The 22625-nt window shown below is 26.4% G+C and overlaps 1 long non-coding RNA gene across 1 annotated transcript in view; it reads right to left on the bottom strand.

Moving 5' to 3' along the window:
* Positions 1–17117: 17117 nt before the first annotated feature.
* The window catches only part of LOC100205385 (nuclear receptor-binding protein), a 31031-nt gene continuing 25523 nt past the window's right edge, over positions 17118–22625 (bottom strand). Inside the window, exons 2-5 of the long non-coding RNA XR_010643341.1 lie at positions 19536–19795; positions 19234–19378; positions 18620–18787; positions 17118–18511 (exon numbers count right to left, since the gene is read on the bottom strand). This is a non-coding gene — a long non-coding RNA (nuclear receptor-binding protein). The remainder of the gene's footprint in view (positions 18512–18619; positions 18788–19233; positions 19379–19535; positions 19796–22625) is intronic.

The raw sequence follows: 22625 nt of genomic DNA, 5'->3' as shown, positions 1-22625 counted from the left end.
AATGACAGACTCATTTGAGAAAACCAATTTAGAACTCAATCACCATTGTTCAGCAAATTTTACTGGATCAGCACCAAATATGGAAACAGAAGGCACAAAAATTATTTTTTCAAGAACCACAAAGTCACAAATGAGGTATACAGAATTATATGGAGATGGGGATTCTAAAAGTTTTATTGCAGTGGAAAACATATACAATGGTATAAAAGTTGTAAAGAGAGAATGTATAGGGCATGTCCAAAAAAGAGTAGGAACCCATTTGCGAAAACTAAAAGGAAACAAAAGGAAACAAAAGGAATAGGTGGAAAAGGAAAACTAACAAATGCAATTATTGACAAGCTTCAGAACTACTATGGCTTGGCTATCAGGCTGCATGTTGGTGATAAACAAGCCATGAAAAAAGGAATTATAAGTGGTTTTTGCCATGTGGCATCGAATAAAATTAACAATCTTCAAGTAAATTGTCCAACTAGAAAAAATAGTTGGTGTGGGTATCAAAGAGCTGTGGCGAGTAATGAAGTTGACAAGTTTACGCATGGTCCAGGCTTGCCAACAAATATTGCATTGCGAGTTAGAGAAGTTATAAATGAGTTGACATGTGGTTCACTTCTTGAAAAGTGCTTACATGGAAAAACACAAAATCAAAATGAGTCATTTAATAATATGGTTAGGGAGCGTTTGCCCAAATCAACATTTTTTGATTTATAACAAATTTCTTTGGGCATCTATGATGCTGTATCTAATTTTAACATTGGAGCTAAAGCTGTTATTAATTTGTATGAAAGACTAAATATGGTTCCAGGATTTTATACCAATCTTGGGTGTGATAAAATCAATACCAAAAGGATTAAAAATTCAATAAAACATAATGAAGTTAAAAAGTTCTCCGTCGTCTTCAAATTAGAGAACAAAAAAAGCAAAAAGATGATAAAAAAAAGCAAAATGAAGGAAAAATCTATAAAGCAGGATTATTTTAAAGTTAATTTTGAAGATGTTGTTTTTATTTTATCTAGTTTTTTTATTCTGGGTATGCTGTTTTCTTATTTTTAGTTATATATCATGTTTTTGATAAAAAAATGTTTTTCATGTGATATAGTCTTTTTATATAAAATTATAGATAATGTAGATGTTGTATAAATTTCCATTATCAAAACACCTTTTCAATTGATTTTATTATGCTTAGAATTGAAAACCTTTAAAAAATATTATCTTACTACAACTCTCTTTACAAAATGTTTTACGTTTTGCTTATTTCCTCAGATTGCATTTTTTCCGAATTTAATAGAATTTAGAAATGTGGTAACTTTGGTTCTATTATAGCTTTTGAGCTGATATTTTCACACAACACACATAATGGATTGTTTCATGCAATAAACCAAAAGTTTGATTTAAATCTTTTATATTGTCTGTTATTAACTTTTCTAAAGTTCAACTTTATGTTGAAAATATAGAAAAATGTTGTTAATTTTTTAAAAACTCAAAAAGACATCCTTCCCGAAATAATATTTTTTTAGTTTATTGCATGCATCTAATGTAAATAAATAATGTTAGAAAGTTTTATTGAAAAATAGTGTACTAACCCAAGGGGTTATTAATTAACTTTCCAAATTTCAAGAATTTATGACTTTCGCCGATTTGAATTTGTAACCATGGCAACAACTAGCATTTTTTTAAACACTATTATAATATCCTTTCCAATGAATACCCTAGAAATCCTATGAACTTAGAAGTTGTCGAAATATTTTTGAGGGGGATGAGCCCCCTTAAGATATTATACTACACAATATTAAGATATTAGGAGCATCCAAAAATTTTTGGAGAAACAAAAACAAATATTTGTATAGCGTCAAAATCATCTTTTAAATTATGTCTAAACGAAACGTGGTGCCGTGATAAGGAAATTGGAAACAATTTTAATTTTCCACTTAATATTTATAAAGTTTTTCATCAAACTAAAGACTTTGAAAAAGCAGGTGGAGGATTGTGAATTTTTATTAAAAACTCTTTAGATTTCAAACTACACAAAGAATATTTTGCTATTACGCATGATTTTGGATTATTATCAATTAAGGTTATAAACAAAAATTGCAAGAACGCAATTGTGTATAGACCGCCTTCTGGTTAATAAAAAAGCATTTAACAAACAAATTAAAAGCTTAATTTACGCGAAGAATAATGTGGCAAAGTGTTTACTTAGGCAATCTGAATTTAGATTTGCTTGAATATGACAAAAACAAAGACGTTAGAAAACTTGTTAGTATTACGTTCCAAAATGGATTTATTCCAACTATAAACAAACCTACTCAAATAACAAAAAACATTGCCACTTTAATTGATCAAATTGTAAATTTATAGTTTCAAAAACATAAAAATTAAAACTGGAATATTTATAAAAGACAAATCAGGGGCCGTATTCTCATCTCTCCGTTAGGCTTAACGTTAAGCTTAACCGTTAGTCAAAAATTTCTTTTAAATTACATTAATAAAAAATTTATTTAAAATTATAATTTTTTAAACATAAATCTTTTATTTTGGTATAAGTTTTATTTTAACGAATTTATATAAATTTTCGTAATTTCTTTAATTGGAAATATTGTAATGAAATTTCAGACAAAAGCTCCGTTTAGCTTAACGGAGAGATGAGAATACGGCCCCTGACCACTTTCCGGTTTTTATAACAGTGCAAATATTGGTAAACCAAATTTCTGAAACGTAAAAACCAAAAAACGAGTAATGAAGGACGCTTTTTTTGGGACATTTATTAGCCTTTTATCGACGACAAACTGGGAATTTGTTTTGAAAACTAAAAATGTTAATAAAGCATATGATAAATTTATTTATCATAAGTTTCATATATTTCATCGTCACAACAATAAAGCATTCCTATTATACAAAAATGACATACAAAAAACTTGGAGCATAAAGAAAGAGATTATAGGTAGAAAAGATATGAATATTAATTGTTTACCAAAAAAGCTAATTATAAATGACAGCGAAGATAACAACGCAATAATTGCTAATTCGTTTAACCATGCATTTGTTAGCACAAGTCCAAATTTAGCATCAAAAAAAAAAAATACTTGCTTCAAATCATATCTTAACTCTAATAAGCTAATTCAAATCATATCTAAACTGTAATATTAATACTATTGACAATAATATGCAAACAGAAATAGAATTGCTTAATCCAGTGTACTTATTTAAACCAAATAAAGGTAATGGACTTGATGATGTAAGCAGTAATGTAGTAATTAAATCAACACTTTATTTAAAAATCCCACTCATGCATATATTTACGCTCTCTTTAGAACAAGGAATCTTTCCTGATAAACTTAAACTTGCATGGGTAATACCTGTATTAAAATCAGGAGGTGAGACTAGCTTTTCCAGTTACAGACCTATCTCCATACTATCATGCTTTTCAAAGTTCTTAGAATACATCATGCATAAAAGATTATATTCCTTTTTGGATGCAAAGAAAATTCTTTATAGTAAGCAATTTGGGTTTAAAAAGAGGAACTCCACTGGTCAGGCTATTGTTAATCTTGTTCATGATATCTTTATATCGTTTGATAAAAACAAATACACATTAGGTGTGTTTATTGATCTCAGTAAGGTATTTGACACAGGTGATCATTAAATTTTATTAACAAAATTAGAAAACTATGGAATTAAACATATAAATATTGCGTGTTTTAAAAGCTATTTGTCAAGTAGAAAACAATACATTTCTTATAATGAAGGTAAAAATGCGGCCGTGGCGCAGTGGTTAGAGCGCTTGCTTTATAAGCACGAGATCCAGGTTCGAAACGAGCTCTGGACAAATTTTCGCGTCACGGTAAGGAAGGAGGCGTGAACTTCCTGGTTAAATGCACTTTCGCGGTGCTCTGTGACAAGACCGTTAGGACTTCTTGGGGCACCTAAAACAAAAATTAAAAAAACAAAAAAACAAAAAAACAACCAATATAAACATAAAATGTGAGGTTCCTCAGGGATCTGTATTGGAACCACTCCTATTTCTCATTCATATTAATAATTTAAGCAAAGTTTGAACTGAACTAGATACAATTTTATTTGCAGGTGACACAAATCTGTTTTATGCACATAACAATATAAATATTCTGTTTAAGTCACTAAACAAAGAGCTGTTAAATCTTGCTGAATGGTTTAATGCAAACAAAATATTTCTAAATGTAACCAAAACAAAGTATACTTTTTCCCATCGTTTTCATGATAGAGATAAAATTCAATTAAAAGTTACAAAACTTTGTATTGCCAATCAGGACATAAAAAAAGAATTCACATTAAAATTTCTCGGTGTACTTCTTGATGAAAATGTATCTCGGAGAGATCACATACATTATCTTGAAAATAAAAATCTCAAAGAACATTGACCTAATTTGTAGACCAAAGCCTTGTTTAAATCCAACTTGCTTAAAGCTTTTATATTTCTCATTTATTCATTGCTATCTTAATTACGCAAACATTACTTGGCACCGTACAAATAAAAATAAAACAAAAAAACTTTGATACACAAAAGCATGCCATCTGAATCTTTTCCAATGTGGACCATTTTACTCATTCCCAAGAATTATTTCTTAATTCAAATTTAATGAATGCCTACAAATAAATATCATCTGCTTATATTTATGCTCAAAATTAATAGAAATATATCTCCTAAAATATTCCACCCGCTTTACAAAATAAATTAGAACAGATATCTAAGGAGGTTCTCAAATAACAGTTACATTCAACTCAAAAGTTATTTTGCGGCGACTGAATTTTCAATTTTTACTAGAGTTAAAATTATGGAATAAAATATTAACTAATGAATTTAAAACAAATGCAACGCTTAATGAGTTTATGAACAAATTGAAGCAAAAACTATTGATGAGCGACGTTGCGCTCAGTTTTTTCTAAGTTTTAATAGTTGTTACTAATAAACTTACCCAAGAACTAGTGGTTTGTCATTATCAACTTGACGATCTTAAAAAGGATCGTGTCACTTATTGTTTTATATTATATAGTGTTAAATTTTTTTTAATTTTTGTTATTTTATATTTTCAGTATAGATAAAGGGGCTTGGTGAAAAGACAAATTATGTCTTCTTCTTGCCCCTTCTATTTGTATTTATATTATGTTTTACGACTTGAATAAATTTATATGGCAGAAAAATTAAAAAATCAAGAAAATTTTTTTTTAAAAAAATTAAAAAATTTATGGTATTGGTTATTTTTATTATTTCATCATACTGTTTAGCTTTTGCAATATCTGCGCGGAGTTATATATTACTTGATTTCTTTCTTCTTCTTTTTTTAACTTTTCGTTGGAATGTTAATTTTTTAAATAGTAATATTAAGGTGGTAGACTGCTAAAAAACATTGAAAAAAGTAGTTTTTCAAAAGTTGATTAGTTAAAAACTTTAACTATTGCTGTTTTTAAAAACATACATATTATTTTACAAAAAAACATAAAAAGGCCTAAAAAAACAGTTTAAACTTAGTAGGGTGATTTTGCTTCCCCTAGCAACGCTCATAGCAACGTCAAAATAAGGCAATTTTAACTAAATTTTACAAAATCTAAGCACTCAAACCAATAGCTACTTCTTTGTTTTTTGTTTTTCTATGTTTAAATGACATGGTGTGAAAGAACTACGTTGTTGAATTGGTTTATTACTATATATTAACTCGATAAAAGTGCATACTATCAACATGGGTTCTGCAGAAAGAAGAAATAAGTCTAAAAGCAAAAAACGTAAATGTTATAGATTACTTGCGAATAAAATTCACTTGACTTCTGAATATACTACTTCAAGTTCAAATAATACATCAAATAATACATCTCTAACAAATACTTCTTCAAGCAAATCAGCATCTGCTGAAAAGTTAAATTTACCTACTTCTGATACTCCAAGTATTAGTCAAGATAGTAATCCTGAATGTTACATTATATTTAATTCTGATGTCTTGAGTTCAATTTTAAATCTTGTTGGTTCTTGTCCAAAATGCCAATCTTTAGTAAAATTGAATAATGATTTATCAAGAAAGAAAGGATTTTCACATAAACTTGTTTTGTCTTGCACTGCAAAAAAATGTCAATGGCAAAATGAGTTTTTAAAAAGTCATTAATACATTGCAAAACTATTATGGAATGAGTATACGACAAAACAAAGGGAATTTGTATGGCATGAAAAAATCCATAGCAGGACTTATTCATCACTGTTCTGAAAGCAGCAGCGATGAAGAACGCCATAAGTATTGTCCTCGTACTAGCGATTCGTGGTGTAAATATCAAAGGGACAAGATTAATCAAACTTTGACTTATAAAAACAGTATAAACATTCCAGAAGCTGTTTGTTAAATTATAAAACCTATTTTTTCACACAAAGATCTTGGTGCAAACAAGTTATTAAAAAGATGTCTTGATGGAGAAACACAGAATGCAAATGAATCGCTTAATAATGTAATTTGGACAAAATGCCCAAAAAATGTGTACGTGGGTAGGTCAACACTTGAAATTAGTGTTGCATCTGCTGTCATACAGTTTAATGATGGTAAAACTGGTATGATAGATGTTCTTCACAGTTTAGGAATTTTACCAGGACATTTTACTAAAAACGGTTTTCAAAATAGTGATGTGCTACGTGAAAAGCTTATGGACATAAAATCATCTGAAAAGTTTAAAAACAAAGAAAAAAGCTTAGAGCAACAAGGAAGGGGTTTGATGATAAGCACAATGATGAAGAAGGAACATTATATGACAAGGGGGGGGGGGGTTTAACCTGTTTTAAAGTGTTAATATATTTGTATTTTCAAAATATAAAATTTTATTTGCATTTTTCTCTGTTGTAAAGTTTTTCATATTCTGGATAAGATTGCGGGAGCTGTATTTGTCCAATTGATTTGAAATTTTGTACAGATGTTCATTTTTATGAGCTTTATGTCCTGAGATAAAGAAATTTTGGATAAAAATTAAAATTAAATTTTTTAGGCTGTTTTGGGGTCAGGAATTTGGCCTAAATTTAGACGCATAGAAAAAGCTTATGGTGCATCGAATTTGAAAAAGATTCAAATTTTTTGTTTATCTCAGGATATTTATCTACTTAAAAGGTATACAACTGTTAAATTTTGAGACTTGATATATTTTACTTTTTGAGATATCTTTTCCAAGAACTTTGCACTTTTTAGGCCTAAAAACACTTAAATTTGCCCAAAAATTAGAAAGAGGAAAAAAAAAAAAATTTTTTTTTTTTTTTAATCCTATTTATCGTGTTTAAAATGAGAAAATCAATTGGAATAATGTCAGATTTTAAAATTTTTTTTTTAGTAGTCTACCACCTTAACTAACGTTGATAATGTAAACGGGGATCAGTGATAAAACAATATATGTCTTTTTCTCGCTTCGGCTATTTATTTTATATTGACTACATCATTGTAATTATTATTATACGCTAAAGGTCCGACTCGAGATTAAAAAGTCAAAAAAAATAGTTACTTGGAGAAACATTTATTCTTTAAAATTTTGTTTGGATACTTATCTAATGCTAAATCGTATTGTTAATCTTTAGCAATTAGATATAATTAACGTAATTTTTTCTTTGCTTATTGAATTCTTGATTAAGTTTTCTTTTAGAATAATCATACAGTTTTGTATTACGAAGTTATTTTTTTTCTTAAATAACTGGTCAAAATTTATTTTTCATAATAAGATGTTTTGTTCGGATACTGATTTCTCTGATTGTATAGGGGAGAAGTGCGATATCACAAAATTTCAACTAGAAATGGTCTTTAATCACTGTTATCTAATGTAAACCATGAGATAAAGCCTACAGAGCTGTTTCTTTTTAATTAATCTCAGATACTTAACTAGAAATTTTATTGACAATTTTTACATTCCACCAACATCAATTAAAAAATCAGACTACTCATCTACTTGTTGGTGTTCACGTCTGTGGAACTCGATCCTAAATAATGGCATAAAATCTATAACCACAATTAAGGCATTTAAAAAAACAGTGAAACAACATTTATTAAATGTAACCAATAAAAACATTTTTTTGTATTTTTAAGTTGTTTTTATGTATGACGACAAAGAAAGTTGAGGAAGAGTTCGTATCAAGTAAACTCCAATCAAGTCTGAGCGTCATAACCCACTCAACGGAGTAGAGCGGGTTATGACGCTTATATTTATATTATATATACATTTATATTATATTTTATTGACTTAAACGTCTAACTTAAAAAAAAAATCTACTTAGAATAAAGTAGTTATTATCTTGCTTCTTTAATTTCGCAATTAAAGAAGCAAGATAATAAGTCTTCTGCTTGCTTCAGTCAATATTTAAAGAATTAATTTTATTTTTACTAGAACAATTTAAAATTACTTGTTCATTGACGAAATATATTGAACAGAGTTGGATTGAAAAAATAAAATATATGTTTTCTGCTCATTTAAAATCGCGGACTTTATTTGCAAAATTTCCAAATATTGTTAACAAAAATTCAACTACAATAAAGTAGTTTAAAAATAAATCAAACAATTATTTATGGATTTCAGTTCAACTTTAAATGTTTTTTTTATAGCTAAATCAATTTTAAAAATGTTTAAATTATAGCAACGATACTTGCACTAAATTTTAATAATTATAGATATATTTATACATGAAATGCTCTTATAATTTTTTTATTTTATGAATTTTTTTTTTCAAGAGATTGTGCAGTGTCTCTCATACATACAACCATTGTTTAATAATCTGAATATTTTGAATGTTTACCAAATAAATATTTATCACCTTTTAATTTTTATGTACAAAGTTAATAAAGAAACAATTCCAAATATTTTAAAAAGCTTATTTAGAAAAATTATAGCCCAAATATCCTACTAAATATTTAAATAATTAATATATTCAAGTTAACACTCATTTTGAAACCACTAAGTTTCATATCACCACTAGAGGCTCTCAAGTATGGAATATAATAATCAATAATGACCTTAAAACGTTTGCAATTTTAAATTAGCAATTTTTTAATTATCAACTTTTAATTAACTAAAAAATAAAACAATTTAGAATAATTAAAATATCAAGGACTTCTTTTAGAGCTAATTAATTTTAGAACTGTATTCATTTTAGAACTATATTTATTTAAAGCTATATTTATTTTAGAACTATATTTATTTGGCTGTCATCAAAGTATCATGTGGTTTATTGTCATTTTAAATGAAATGATTTAAGTTTTAGAAATTTTTGTTTTATTTTGATTTTGATTACATATATATAAATGTTTTCTTAAATATTTTAATTTCCTAATCGTATATTATATTAATAACTTATTTTAGTCCTTTTTTTTAATTCTTTTTCCGAAATTCTGCGTTTGTTTGTTTTGTTGGTCCTATAACTACTTGATATTTTAAAACTTGAGTTACTTTTGGACTCGTCGTATTTAAATGTAAAAATAACTTAACTAGTTATATACTCTATATATTTAGATATTAACTATATACTTTATTCTCATTCGCTCACTCTTTTCTCACTCCACCTCCGATATAACAAATATAAAATAAGGTATCTGAAAGTAGATCAAAGGATCTTGTCGTCAATACCTTAAATAAGTTCAAACAAGCATTTAATAAAGGTAACAATATTATTAAACGTCTACAAATATCCAAAGTATATATTATATAATTAAAAGAGAGATCACGCGGATCTACTCACCAATACTTTAAATAAACATATATGTACCAAAATATAACAAAATATTTAGTAAAAAGTATAAAAATCAACAAAATAAGTAAGAATGAACTTTTTATAAATGTAAATTAGTAAAGGCAAAGATATTAATTCATATTATTAATAATAACATAATATATCATCTAATGAAACTACTAGGGTATAAAAGTAAATAAAATAGTAGTTTCATCTAATGAAACTACTATTTAATTTTTTTTTAAAAAGGCGACAAGCAATAGGTAGTTCAAACTCAAATTTCGGCAAAACAATTTTATTCCAAAGCTGTGGTGCCCGATAGTCAATACAAAATTGATTAAAGTTTGTTTGACAAAAAGGTTCATTTAAAAAATCAGTATTTCTCAAATTCTATTTATTGATAGGTTCCGGAGTAAAAATATCTTTGAAGACAGATAGGGACAAGAAGATAGGGACAAGAAGATAGGGACAAGAAGATAGGGACAAGAAGATAGGGACAAGAAGATAGGGACAAGAAGATAGGGACAAGAAGATAGGGACAAGAAGATAGGGACAAGAAGATAGGGACAAGAAGATAGGGACAAGAAGATAGGGACAAGAAGATAGGGACAAGAAGATAGGGACAAGAAGATAGGGACAAGAAGATAGGGACAAGAAGATAGGGACAAGAAGATAGGGACAAGAAGATAGGGACAAGAAGATAGGGACAAGAAGATAGGGACAAGAAGATAGGGACAAGTCATTTTTCCACATGTAGAGTAAAAGCGGGTCAAACCGATCATACTATTTTTTCCGGTTTTATTTAAAAATTTAAATAAAACCGGAACTGATAGAAATATTTAAAAAATAAAAACACCAGAAGAAAGAGAATCATCTCCTCTATTCAATGTGTCAAAATAAAATTCAAGTCATTTTTCAATCATTTTATTTTTATAAAAGTTTAAAAGAGTGTCGTAAAAATTTGCTTTTTTCTTTTATTTGCTATCGTAATAATTCGGGAACCATAATTCGTTTAAAAATAATTTTACCTCTATCTTGTAGAAAATTTAATTTTAATACCGATTACATAATTTTTTTTCGTTTTATAGTTAAAAATTAGACAAAAAAGTAAGAAAAATTAATATTAAATTTTTTCTGGTAAAACCGATTATTCACAAATTTACTTTAAATTCCTTTATTAAGTAGTATATGAATTTTTAAATTAGGTACCTAGGTGAATTAAATTATTGGATTCTCTCATGTGTTAGTTCCAGGTTCTTCCTATATAAAGTTATTTTACAAAAATGACTCAATGATATTTATTAATTATTCACTTTCAAGATGACAACAAGTAAAAAGTCATACAATGAAGAAGATAAAGAAGCTGCATTAAATGATATAAAAGAAAAAAATACTTCAATCAGAAAAGCTGCATTCAAATACGGCATTCCATTCTCAAATCTAATAGGTCGCAAGAACAACAACAATGCTAGCTTCAAGGGATCAGGATCAACAACCGTACTCTCACAGCAAACAGAGTCAATTATGGTGCATGCGTTTAAGTTCCTTTGTGATTGGGGTTATGGTTTAACACAAAATGATGTCATGGATTTCGTATGCAGTTAACTTTTTCGTACAAATTAATCAGGCCTATTTAAAAACGACAGGCCTGGCAAAAACTGGTTTTATGCATTTATAAACCGATGGTCTAAAGAAATTTCCAGTTTAGCAGCTGTATTGCTATGTTGGTTTAGCAGCTGCATTGCTATATCGAGAAAACAATATAATTTTGATTTTTCTACCAGCCCACTCATCTTACATTCTTTAGCCACTGGACAGAGGTGTTGATTGCCATGTTAAGCAAGTGTGGAGGGCAGTTCTTATCAAACATTACAAAGACACAAAATGCAAAAACTTAGATAACGAAAATTTTCCTACGTTGCTTAAACAGGTGTATGAGAGCGGTAAGTGTTTTACACGTTTGCACGCTATTGCTGGTTTTGAATATACTGGGTTATTTCCACTTAACAAAAACAAAATCAATCAACAGACATTTGCTATCTCCGAAACGTTTAATCAACCGACGCACAGTGACTCAGGACGATCAAAAAACGGCAAAAATTAATTAAAATTTGACATAATTGTAAATAAATAATGTTATATATCAAAATAATATTTTTTGGGTCAAAGATTTCAAATTTGTTGACAAAAATTTTTTTACGCGCAGCATCAACGCGTATAATGCGCGTATGCCCGCATTAAAAGGTGACTATACGCGTACAAAAAATTTTTTCTTAAAGTTTTAGAATCTTTAAGACAAACACATTATCTTGATATATTACTCTACTAGATATTGAAAAAAAAAGGTTTTTAAAGGATGTTGATACATAGAAAAAATATAATATAATAAAACTATATTTTGTTACATTTATATATTATTTACATTACAATTAATTTAGTAACTTCGTCTGGTAACGGTTTTCCTCGATAGCTCTTTTGTTTTCTAAAAGGTATGCTTGATACTTTTGGATCTGATCTTACTAGAAGGTAATGCATCTGATTCATCATTGTGTTTAACCTTGATATTTTTGCCGTGTGCTAAAGTCTAGAATTTCTTATCTGTTTATTTAAACTCTCCAATGCATCTTCCGAATATACCCCATTTGGCAAAGATAATTTATGTGATATAGAAGAACTATGCAGTAGCAGTTTATGTACAGTAGGAGGCATAACATACCAGTCGTACAAACTCACTATACGTTTAGCTGTTTCAGTGCAGTATAAATCTAGTTCATTGATATTAATAGGATATCCACAAGATATGGTTATGAGAATATTATGCAATCTTTCAATTATATCACAATTAACATTAGTAATTTCAGAAAAAACTTCACTATTTTCAAATGTTCTTTTGGCAGTATTGCCTTCATTGGTATTTCCAGACCCAGTTTTAGGCATGTCAACATATAGGCTTAACCGTTCTCTGAAAAGTACCTGAATCTCTTTTTTTTTTTTAGTCTACAGATAATTTTTTCTCAATTTTTTTTGGCTTATATTTTTTAAATTCAATTTTATAACTCAAATGGAGAATAAATTCCAAGCATTTTATCCAGCAATGCAAAGCTGAAATTCCGAGCCCCAAGGCTGACTCATTCTCAGTTTTTGCTTTTAATAAATCAATATTGTTCATTTCGTTGGATTTAGCATCGCACACATTGCAGGATTGAGTGGATTTTGTCTCAGCAAGTGCGTTAACTACTTTATTATCAAACATTGTAAGATCAACTCTATAGCTGATATTAAAAGTCACCTTTCTTCCTGCAATATCAAAAACTTTGCAAAACGTCTTTAAGGTATTTATTTGATTTTTTAAATCTGATTCTTCTTCTCTTGATAAAATTGGACTCTCTTTTTTATATTGTAGATAAAGAGGTCTACAAAAGTGACAACTTGAAGGATTTCCATTTTCCCAAATTTCGACATCTTCTAATTTGAGCAATAGAGGCACAAAAGCTGTACTAAAAAGATTTTCTTCACTTTTAAGTTCTATACTTGTGTTGCTTGTCTCGTATTTCTGTTTATAAATACTTTGGCTTGATGCTCCATCAAAACCAATCTTTCCATATAAAACTCCAAATATTTCGTTACCTTGACCACAATTAGGCATATCAATCATTTCAGTTATTCTACTCACAATGTGATCTAACATGCTTTGAAGAGTACACTTTGCAGAAATTTCAGAAAAGTGTATATTCTCAGGATAGCATTTCAATTTTTCTTCGAAAATATCGTGCAAGGTAGGATAAATGCGCACATTGTGTACAAGAGCTGAGTTTTTGATAATTTGATATTATTTATCGCTGAGATCAGTGTTCATTTTTAACGCAAGAGCTTTCTCTACACTCATATTAATGGGAAAGGTTTTATCCAAAGTCTCTAAAACATTAGAAATATTGTTTTTTATAATGGAGGCTTTTTTTTTTTTCTCCAGCAGCATTTGTACTTTTTGCAGAAGCTAAAAATAGAGCTTCATGATGTTCTGTGGCTAGTTCTTTTATTTTTTTTCTTTTGCTTCGCTCTCCAAGAACACTTTATTGTTTATGGGGCCTTCCAGAGCCAAAATGGCTATTTTTATTGCTCATAAGATTTTTTTGAAGCCAACGATTTTCTTTTTGAATAAATGTATCATAATTTCGTCCACATTGTTTAAGTTTTTTCTTCACCTTTGAAATAAATATAACTAAAGCAACCTTTACTTTATTTAAGTTTGCTTTGCGAATTTCTTCAGTATTTTTTATTTCATTAAGTAAATCCTTCCATAATCTTAATTTATCCACTCCTAATCTACGTATATTTGGGATAAGATCTAATCTTTTCATTGTTATTGTTTTTAAGAACCATCAATATAATAAAACAAATATATTAGAAACATTTTAAATTACATTATATATTCTTTTACTTTACACTATTTAAAATTTTATTTAGTTAAAGCTTTAACAATTGTCACATTGTTACATCCTGTAAAAACACTATATTACTAAGTTAACTTTATATTATAGGAAATAATAATGTTGTTAAATTAAGCTTTTTCAAACATGTTGTACTTATCGAATAATAAATCGTTCTTTAAAATTGTCAATACTTATTTTAACAAACTTTTAAATAGTATATAATGACAAAAGCACGTTTTTATAACTATATTTAATATTTATGATTTAAAAACTATATTAGAGCAGGTAATACAAGTAAAAAATTAAAATTTAAGTTTCCCGCCATTTTCATTTGTTTTGATTATAACGAAATACTTTCAAAAATGGCGGAAAACAAGGTTTTTAAGTGTTTAACAACATTTGTATTTCTTTTATAACTTCCAATACCGCAGGAGACCGCAGTAATCCCTTTATATTTTAAAAGTAGAAATGTTAATTAACTAGAAAAAATATATATATTTTTGGAACTCGGTGGAACATTTTATTAGCTGATATATAAACAAAAAAAATACAATTACTTGCTGCCTTTTTTAAAAAAAGTCTTTAAACTTAAACAAAAAAATCAGACTTTTTTTTTCTTTTTAGTAAATTTGAAATATATAGAGCCAAAAGATTATCTTCAAAATAAATATACACTTTTATTTAAATTCAAACTACTCTTTTTTAGTTAAATAAAAATCTCACATTTTTCAGATTTTTTTGAAAATAATAACACATTATTTCACTTCTTTTTACTATAAAATCCAAAATAAACGTTTTATTAAAAAATTATTTACACTTTTGAAATAAAAAATTATTGCAATTTAATATTATTTAAAAAAGGGCACTTAATTTTGAGAAAAGTTGTGAGGGGGTTTATTACCATTTTTATTTACTAATATGAATACGGAGTTAACTAAAGTAAATATTTGGTTTAGGGTAAATAAACTTTCACTTAATGTTGAGAAAACAAATTATAACCTATTTCATAAAAAAACACAAGAACAAAACATTCCACTTAAGCTGCCCGAACTCTTCTTAAATGATAAAACAATTAAAAAACAAGTAAGCATAAAATCCTTAGGAATTCTTGTCAATAAAAATTTATCCTGGCTTCCCCAGATAAATTATATCCAGTCTAAAATTACCAAAACAATTGGCGTTTCGCCCATACCTCAATATGTTAAGTCTTAAATTGATATATTTTGGGCTAATACACTGTTTCATAAGTTATGCAAACATATCATGGGCAAGTACACAACCAACAAAACTCCAAAAAATTTATAGGATACAAAAACACGTTCACCGAATCATATACTCTAAACACAAACAAGAACATGCAAAACCACTTATGAAAGATATAAAAATGATGGATGTATTTGAGATGAATACCTATCAGCATCTAATTTTTATGTTTAGATAACTAAAAACCTCTTACTAAAAAACTTTAACAACAAGTTTAAAAAAAATCTAAATAAAAATTATAATTTAAGATCAAATGTAAACAAAAATTATAAATTGCCTCGGAAAGGTAATAAAATCTCAGAAAATTGTATATCTTATCGAGGACCCAAACTATTGAATGACTGTCAAAAGGAATATAAATTAATGGTGAAGCCCTTAAGTTCGTTTTCTTATAATCACATTTTCACAATGTGATTATAAGAAAAACATTTTTAGTATTTGTTTGACTATTTATATGGTATTTATACGGTTAATTTTTCTTCGCCTGATTATATTTTTTGTTTTCTGTTAGTTAATTTTTATTTAATTGTTTTGACTATTTTAACGGTAACTTTATACCATTACGATATAGTATTCAAGTCTTTATAAAGGGCTGTATGAAAAGATTGTGATAATGTAACGTTTTGCTTATCTTCTTTGAGCCGCTTTCTGCTTTAACTTTATTTTAATTATTATTTAATTTTCAGTATTCATTTATGCATTCTCTTCAATTGCATATGTATTTAAACGTGCATTGTAAAAATAATATTCATACCGTGTTAAACAGAAAAAGAGAAAAACATTATATATATTTAGCTCGTATATATTTAAAATTCTCATTTCAATAATGTTTTGATGAACTGCCAACTTTTTTTTTTCCTTTTCAAGTTCAACCTAAAAAAAAATTCTTTTACTTGATGATACACTCAGATACTTCTAATATTATAAAAATTGTTAAACAACTTGGATTTTAGTTCTTTCAATTTTTATTTTTTATTTCTACTTTAACATTTAATATGTTATACTTGTTTTTTTTTTTATTGTTTGTGCTTTATAAGGTTTTGATTTTTTATATTAAGTTAAATAAGAAAAATTAAGTTAAAATTTCTTTAGTTGGTTAAATGAATTAAAACATAGGTTTTCGAAATACATAAACAAATATAACTTATGTTACCATGGTTGCTGGTAATACGTATTTATAGGAAATAATGGTTACTTTGTAGTATTATGCAACAATTTCTTTTTTCGATATTATGCAACTTTTCATTACATATCAGATTTAATTTTAAAATCTTATTTTGTGAAATAGATTTTTTATTATTATTTAGAGCTTTTGTTTAAAAATTTACATAGTTGGAGGCTTAAGCTGAAGTCGGATGTCAATGACAACAGTAAAAGATTAATAAACAACTTTTACAATAAATAAATTAAAAAAATTTTTATTTCCCATTTACTGATATAATACGAAAAAGGTGACGGAAGTTTTTATTGACTAAAAAACTGATTAAGCGACAAAATAATAGAATTAAAGGATACCTTTTTATAGCAAATTTTTGCACCAAATTTTGCATGACAAAAATTTTTTGTATTTATTGCATAACAAAATGTAAAAGTGATTAAATCTAATAATGAGTGCGTTTGTGTCTGAAACTTTTTATTTAAGGTTTTCTGAAAAGTTAAATAGCCCCCAGTGCTTGCCCAAGAACGCCCACTACCAAAACTCAATAAAAAAATTCATTAAATCAATTACGTTAGTGTATTTCTTTTTTTGTTTTCAATTTTTAATAAATTATAATAATGTTTTGCAATAATAATTTATGCAAATAAATATTATGTAATATTAAAAAAAAGATCAACAAAAAATACATAGCTCGTAAATAATATCGGTTAGCAAATTTAAAATCTCGTTTAAACAAACTTTATAAAAACACATTTTTGTTTTTTCTTGAAATAAAAAATAAGAATAAAAATTAAAACAACACTTAACAACATTTTCGTAATAATATTTACATATTTATAACATTATATTTATACCCACATACATACATATTTATAACTATTTATCTATAAAGTTATTAACATTATTTGACAATATTTATTATAACTATAAACATTTTGAAATCTGTTTAAACCTATTTAGTATTATTTACATATATATATGTGTATATATATATATATATATATATATATATATATATATATATATATATATATATATATATATATATATATATATATATATATACTTATGTATACAGCAACTGAAAAAAAATTTGAAAAGGAAAGAGACTAAAGATTTGTTTCTAATCATTAACTAAATCTATTAGCAGGCAAAAATATATAAAAAAGACTTTAGTCCCCTAAGCCCACAATTACCACAGCCTATATATATATATATATATATATATATATATATATATATATATATATATATATATATATATATATATATATATATATATATATATATATATATATATATATATATAAATGTGTATATATATATATATGTATAAATGCTCCTATATAAGCGTTAACAACTATCTTATTTATTTATGTAATGATGTAATTAAAAACCAAATATTCTGTATAGTATTATTTGTAAGAAATCCTTCTCAGCTTTTATTATTGACAATTACCATTTTTTCCTTTGTATGTTTTGTATAGAATCTTCGGTATCCTTTGTTATGAATCTTCTCTTGTATCTTTTTTTTAAGAATTTTCGGTATCTTTTGTTATGAAACTTCGGAGTTTTTGTATATAACAGTATTCGCAAAACAATTTTGAGCTTAAGTAAAACTTTTTCAAGAGTTTTCAGTCATTTTTATAGTCATGCTTTGATGCTGCAAATAATAACTCAACTACAATAACCTTAACATAAAAAAATCATTAATAAATCCTTCATCTTTTTAATAAATCCATTCCATTTATCTAATAAATCCATTCATCTATTTAATAAATCCATTCATTTTCTAGAAAAACCTACTACGCCTGTTTATTGTCTGTAAATAAATTGGCAATTAACGATAATATCGATTTACGATTATAAACGATAATATCGATTATAAACTTGTCAATGCTAGCTAGTTGGATGAAGATTTTCTTGGATTTTATTCGATACTTGTTCTTGATCAGCCTAAATATGATTATTTTCAAATATCTTTACAATGCAACATAACGGAGGGCTTGTGTAATAGAGAATTGTTTATTTAAACGACAATAAGATTAAAACAAACTTCAATACCTTATTTATGAGTCCATATTTTACAAGCTCTGCCGCAAGATCATCGCTGGTTTCATTTTCACTGACTTTACAAGTTAAATGTCTATTCATTTCATCGTCGAAACGAAGTAATAACGTAAGGTGTTTTTCCTTATCAATCATCTTTACGGAACACGAAATATGTATAATCTAAAATATGTAACGACAAATTCTAGCAACGAAAAATTCTAAAAATTAAAAAAAACATCAACTAGTTTTTTTTTTTGAGAATAAAAAAATAAAAATATTGAATTTCCACAAAAATTTTTATTCATTTTCATATTTAAATATTACTTTATAATATTGAAAACCTTCTTTACAATAAGAATGATAGTTAGTCATATTTACAACCATATATATATATATATATATATATATATATATATATATATATATATATATATATATATATATATATATATATATATATATATATATATATATATATACATATATATATATATATATATATATATATATATATATATATATATATATATATATATATATATATATATATATTTATATATATATATATAAGGCCTAAATTTAATAGAAATTAAAATTATTAAAATTAATTTAAATAAAAAAATTACCGATCTAGTCTCTGGAGAATTTTCATCTTCAGTTTTTTCTTCTTCTGGGAATTTAGGCCTGCCATCATATAACTCATTACTGCTCTCTTCTAATAAATAATAACCTTCTTCATATTCAATACCACGAACAGGGTATAGACCGTTCCTAGATATAACATGCAGGTAATGACAGGTTACTATAACAACACTTATCATTTTTAATACTTAACATACCAATTAATAGAGGATAAATAGATATCCATCTACACTTAGCTAACTACAATCTGCAATCAGAAATTCACTTTGAAGAATAAAAATCTTACTGAGTTACATTAGCGGAGTCTACCAATATCATATCGTAGGCCATCATGGTTGCAATCTGCTCATTAGAAAAGTTGTTATCGTTTTCCCACATTGTAAAAAAAACGTTGATGTTAGTAATATTAACCTGCTTTCTTCTGCTATAAAATTTCTTGTATTTAAAAATTGCAAGAACGCCCAGGTTTTTAAGAAAGGTCGCTGTACACGTGTCTAACCAGTTATTCAGGATATTATGACAAGCTTCTTATATCTGTAGTGTACACTAAAAACATTGTTAAAAGATTTGATTGGTCTATTATTCCGTTAAACAAATACTACGTGCAAAACACACGTGTTTTTAAAGTAATATCACGTTTTAAAGTATCACGTTTGAGCAAATTATAATTTAAATAGTCTCGTCGCATTGAAAATTTTAAACTTGAAAAATTACAGTTTAAAAACAGTTATAAATTATAACAAATAACAATGCTAACTGTAAAAATAGAAATGAAGTTTCATGTTGTAAACATTTATGAAAAACTAGTTATAAAATTAGTAACAAAATGAAAATAATCTAAATATTTTCATGTACTTGACTTTAAAGTAAATTTCTGTTTTGGCAACATATAAAAATAAATTTAGCTTAAATAAATTTTAGATGTGATCAAATGATTTGTTTAAAAAAGGCGTGCTAATATATATATATATATATATATATATATATATATATATATATATATATATATATATATATATATATATATATATATATATATATATATATACACACACACACATAGTAATAATAATATTTTTCTTTAACAATCTAACTAGCTTCCGATTCCGTCCATTTTTGTTTTGATTAATAGTAAATTTACGAGATTAATTTTATTTGACGTCACATACAAAGTGTACCAAAACCCGATAATATTGTTTGCTAAGAAACTTGAGTAGACTTATTTTTGACGGAACTGCAACCATTAAAGTATATATTTACACATCAATAGTATATCCTGGTGTTGAAGTCCCACAAGTTAAGCTATTTTTAAAAAAATTAAAAACAAAATAAAATGAATAACATATAAATGCAAAATACAAAAAACAAACATACATAATTAAGTACAGAAGAAAATAATTGCAAAAATAAAAAAAGTTACTTCAAACTATTTGAATCTCTATTTTATGAACTTCAATATTTATGAAAACATAATATTAGTACGGATTTATTTACGTTTTTTTCAACTTGGTGCTTAATAATGGGCGTGTGGCCATGTTTTTTATTTGTTTTGTACTCATATCTAAAAATAATACATTCGTCATAATTTATTTCCATTTACTAGAGTTTTTTATTAGAGAAATAAAAGGCGTAATATTTAAAGTATCGTACGATTCTTTCAAAGTTTTTTTTTTTATATATTGAAAAACTTATTCGAGAAAACGTGATAAATTCCGTTAGGTTAAGTACCAATAGAATGCATTTTTTAATTAGTCTTGTGAGTTAATCTAAAATCATATTTCGCACCATTTAAAACAATAAGCAATTTTTTAAAACATAAGAGATTTTGAAAGTGGTGTCATTTGCATTATATGAGCTTGATGTATCGTATTTTTAAAAGCCAAATAATTATGAAACATTTAAAAATACACTTTAAAATAAGATACTAGGCCGGGTGAATAAAAAGGAGCAATTACTTTTACTCAGTAATTGATCAGCTTTACGTGAATAAAAGCTTTAAAAATTTTGGATAAGTTTTTACTCATGTAAAGCTGAACAACCACAGAGTAAATTGCTTAACTTTACGTGAATAAAAATTTAAACAAAACTGCAAAGGCTTTTATTCACGTAAAGCTAACCAGTTACTGAGTAGAAGCAATTGCTCTTTTTTATTCACCCGGCCAACTAGACTTTTAAGGATACATTAACAGGATAGTTGTCTTTCTTGATTTGAAATAGTGTACTATATATTTGTATTACTTGTATTAGAAATAAATTTCTAACTATTATGGGTATAGATAATGTAAAAACCCTTATCATTATGTTTTTATGAAATATTTTTGATAGCCTTTGTTAAGATTTAAATTGCGTAACAATTAATATACTACACAACATAATAATATACTATTATTTAATATTATTAAATAATGTTTAACAGTAATATGTTATTTTTCAACAACACGTTTAAAAATATTTATCACTCAAATTGACAACTGATTGTTTACCGCAATAAACTTTTATTGAGTCTGTCACAAACATTTCAATTTAAAAGGTAGATATAAAATCAAGAAGTAGAAACCTTTTAGTTTTTATCTCTTATATATCTCTTATATTGTATAAAATATGCAAAAAATTTTTATTATTATTCTACTTGAAATATTTCTATGAATTTATCAATAAATATTTCTATGATATATTTCAATGAACTTTTTTTTTAGTCCAAAACAACTTAAATGCATAATACGCATTAATATGAAGAACGATAAAAAAATATAAAATCAAAAATTATGAAAAAATAGGGTTTCCAAAGGCTCTAGATCCTAAAGCCTCAGTTTTCCATAATCAAGATTATTTGCCACAAAGTAGTTTAGCAATAATCAAGATGTTTCAAAATACTGGTTGTGCATAAATTAAAAAATAAAGAAACACAAGTTACAGAAAAAGATTTGCTCCTTATTTATATAAAAAGTTGCTTCGTTTTAGTTTGGCACTATAGAGAACATTCAGGAATTTTTTCCCCAAGAAAGTAATGCAATAATCAAGGTGTTTTAAAATAATGATTGTGTATAGTTTGTAATAAAATTGGGTGTAATTCTGTTGCATGTGATCAAATCATTTCTATGATTTCATTCATTCATCATTTTATTTAATTTTTTTTTGGTTTTTTTGATCCTTCTTGAAAATATAGTTCTCTAGCCTAATAATAAATCAAGTTTTTAAACCTTAACATGTTCAACTTTTTTTTTTTTAATATCGTAACACGGTTGTATCTACTTTTTACAGGAACATGAACTCCATTAACTTCCGTAACAACAACAAAAACCATACTGTAACCGTACTGTGAACGTATGCTAATGTTGGTTGAATAGGAAATAGTAATACCAATAAAAGTAATTTA

The sequence above is a fragment of the Hydra vulgaris genome, chromosome 13 (genome assembly GCF_038396675.1).
Source record: "Hydra vulgaris chromosome 13, alternate assembly HydraT2T_AEP".
NCBI lineage: Eukaryota > Metazoa > Cnidaria > Hydrozoa > Anthoathecata > Hydridae > Hydra > Hydra vulgaris.
Note: the sequence above shows the minus strand (reverse complement) of the source record. Positions and strands in the feature narration are given on the sequence as shown.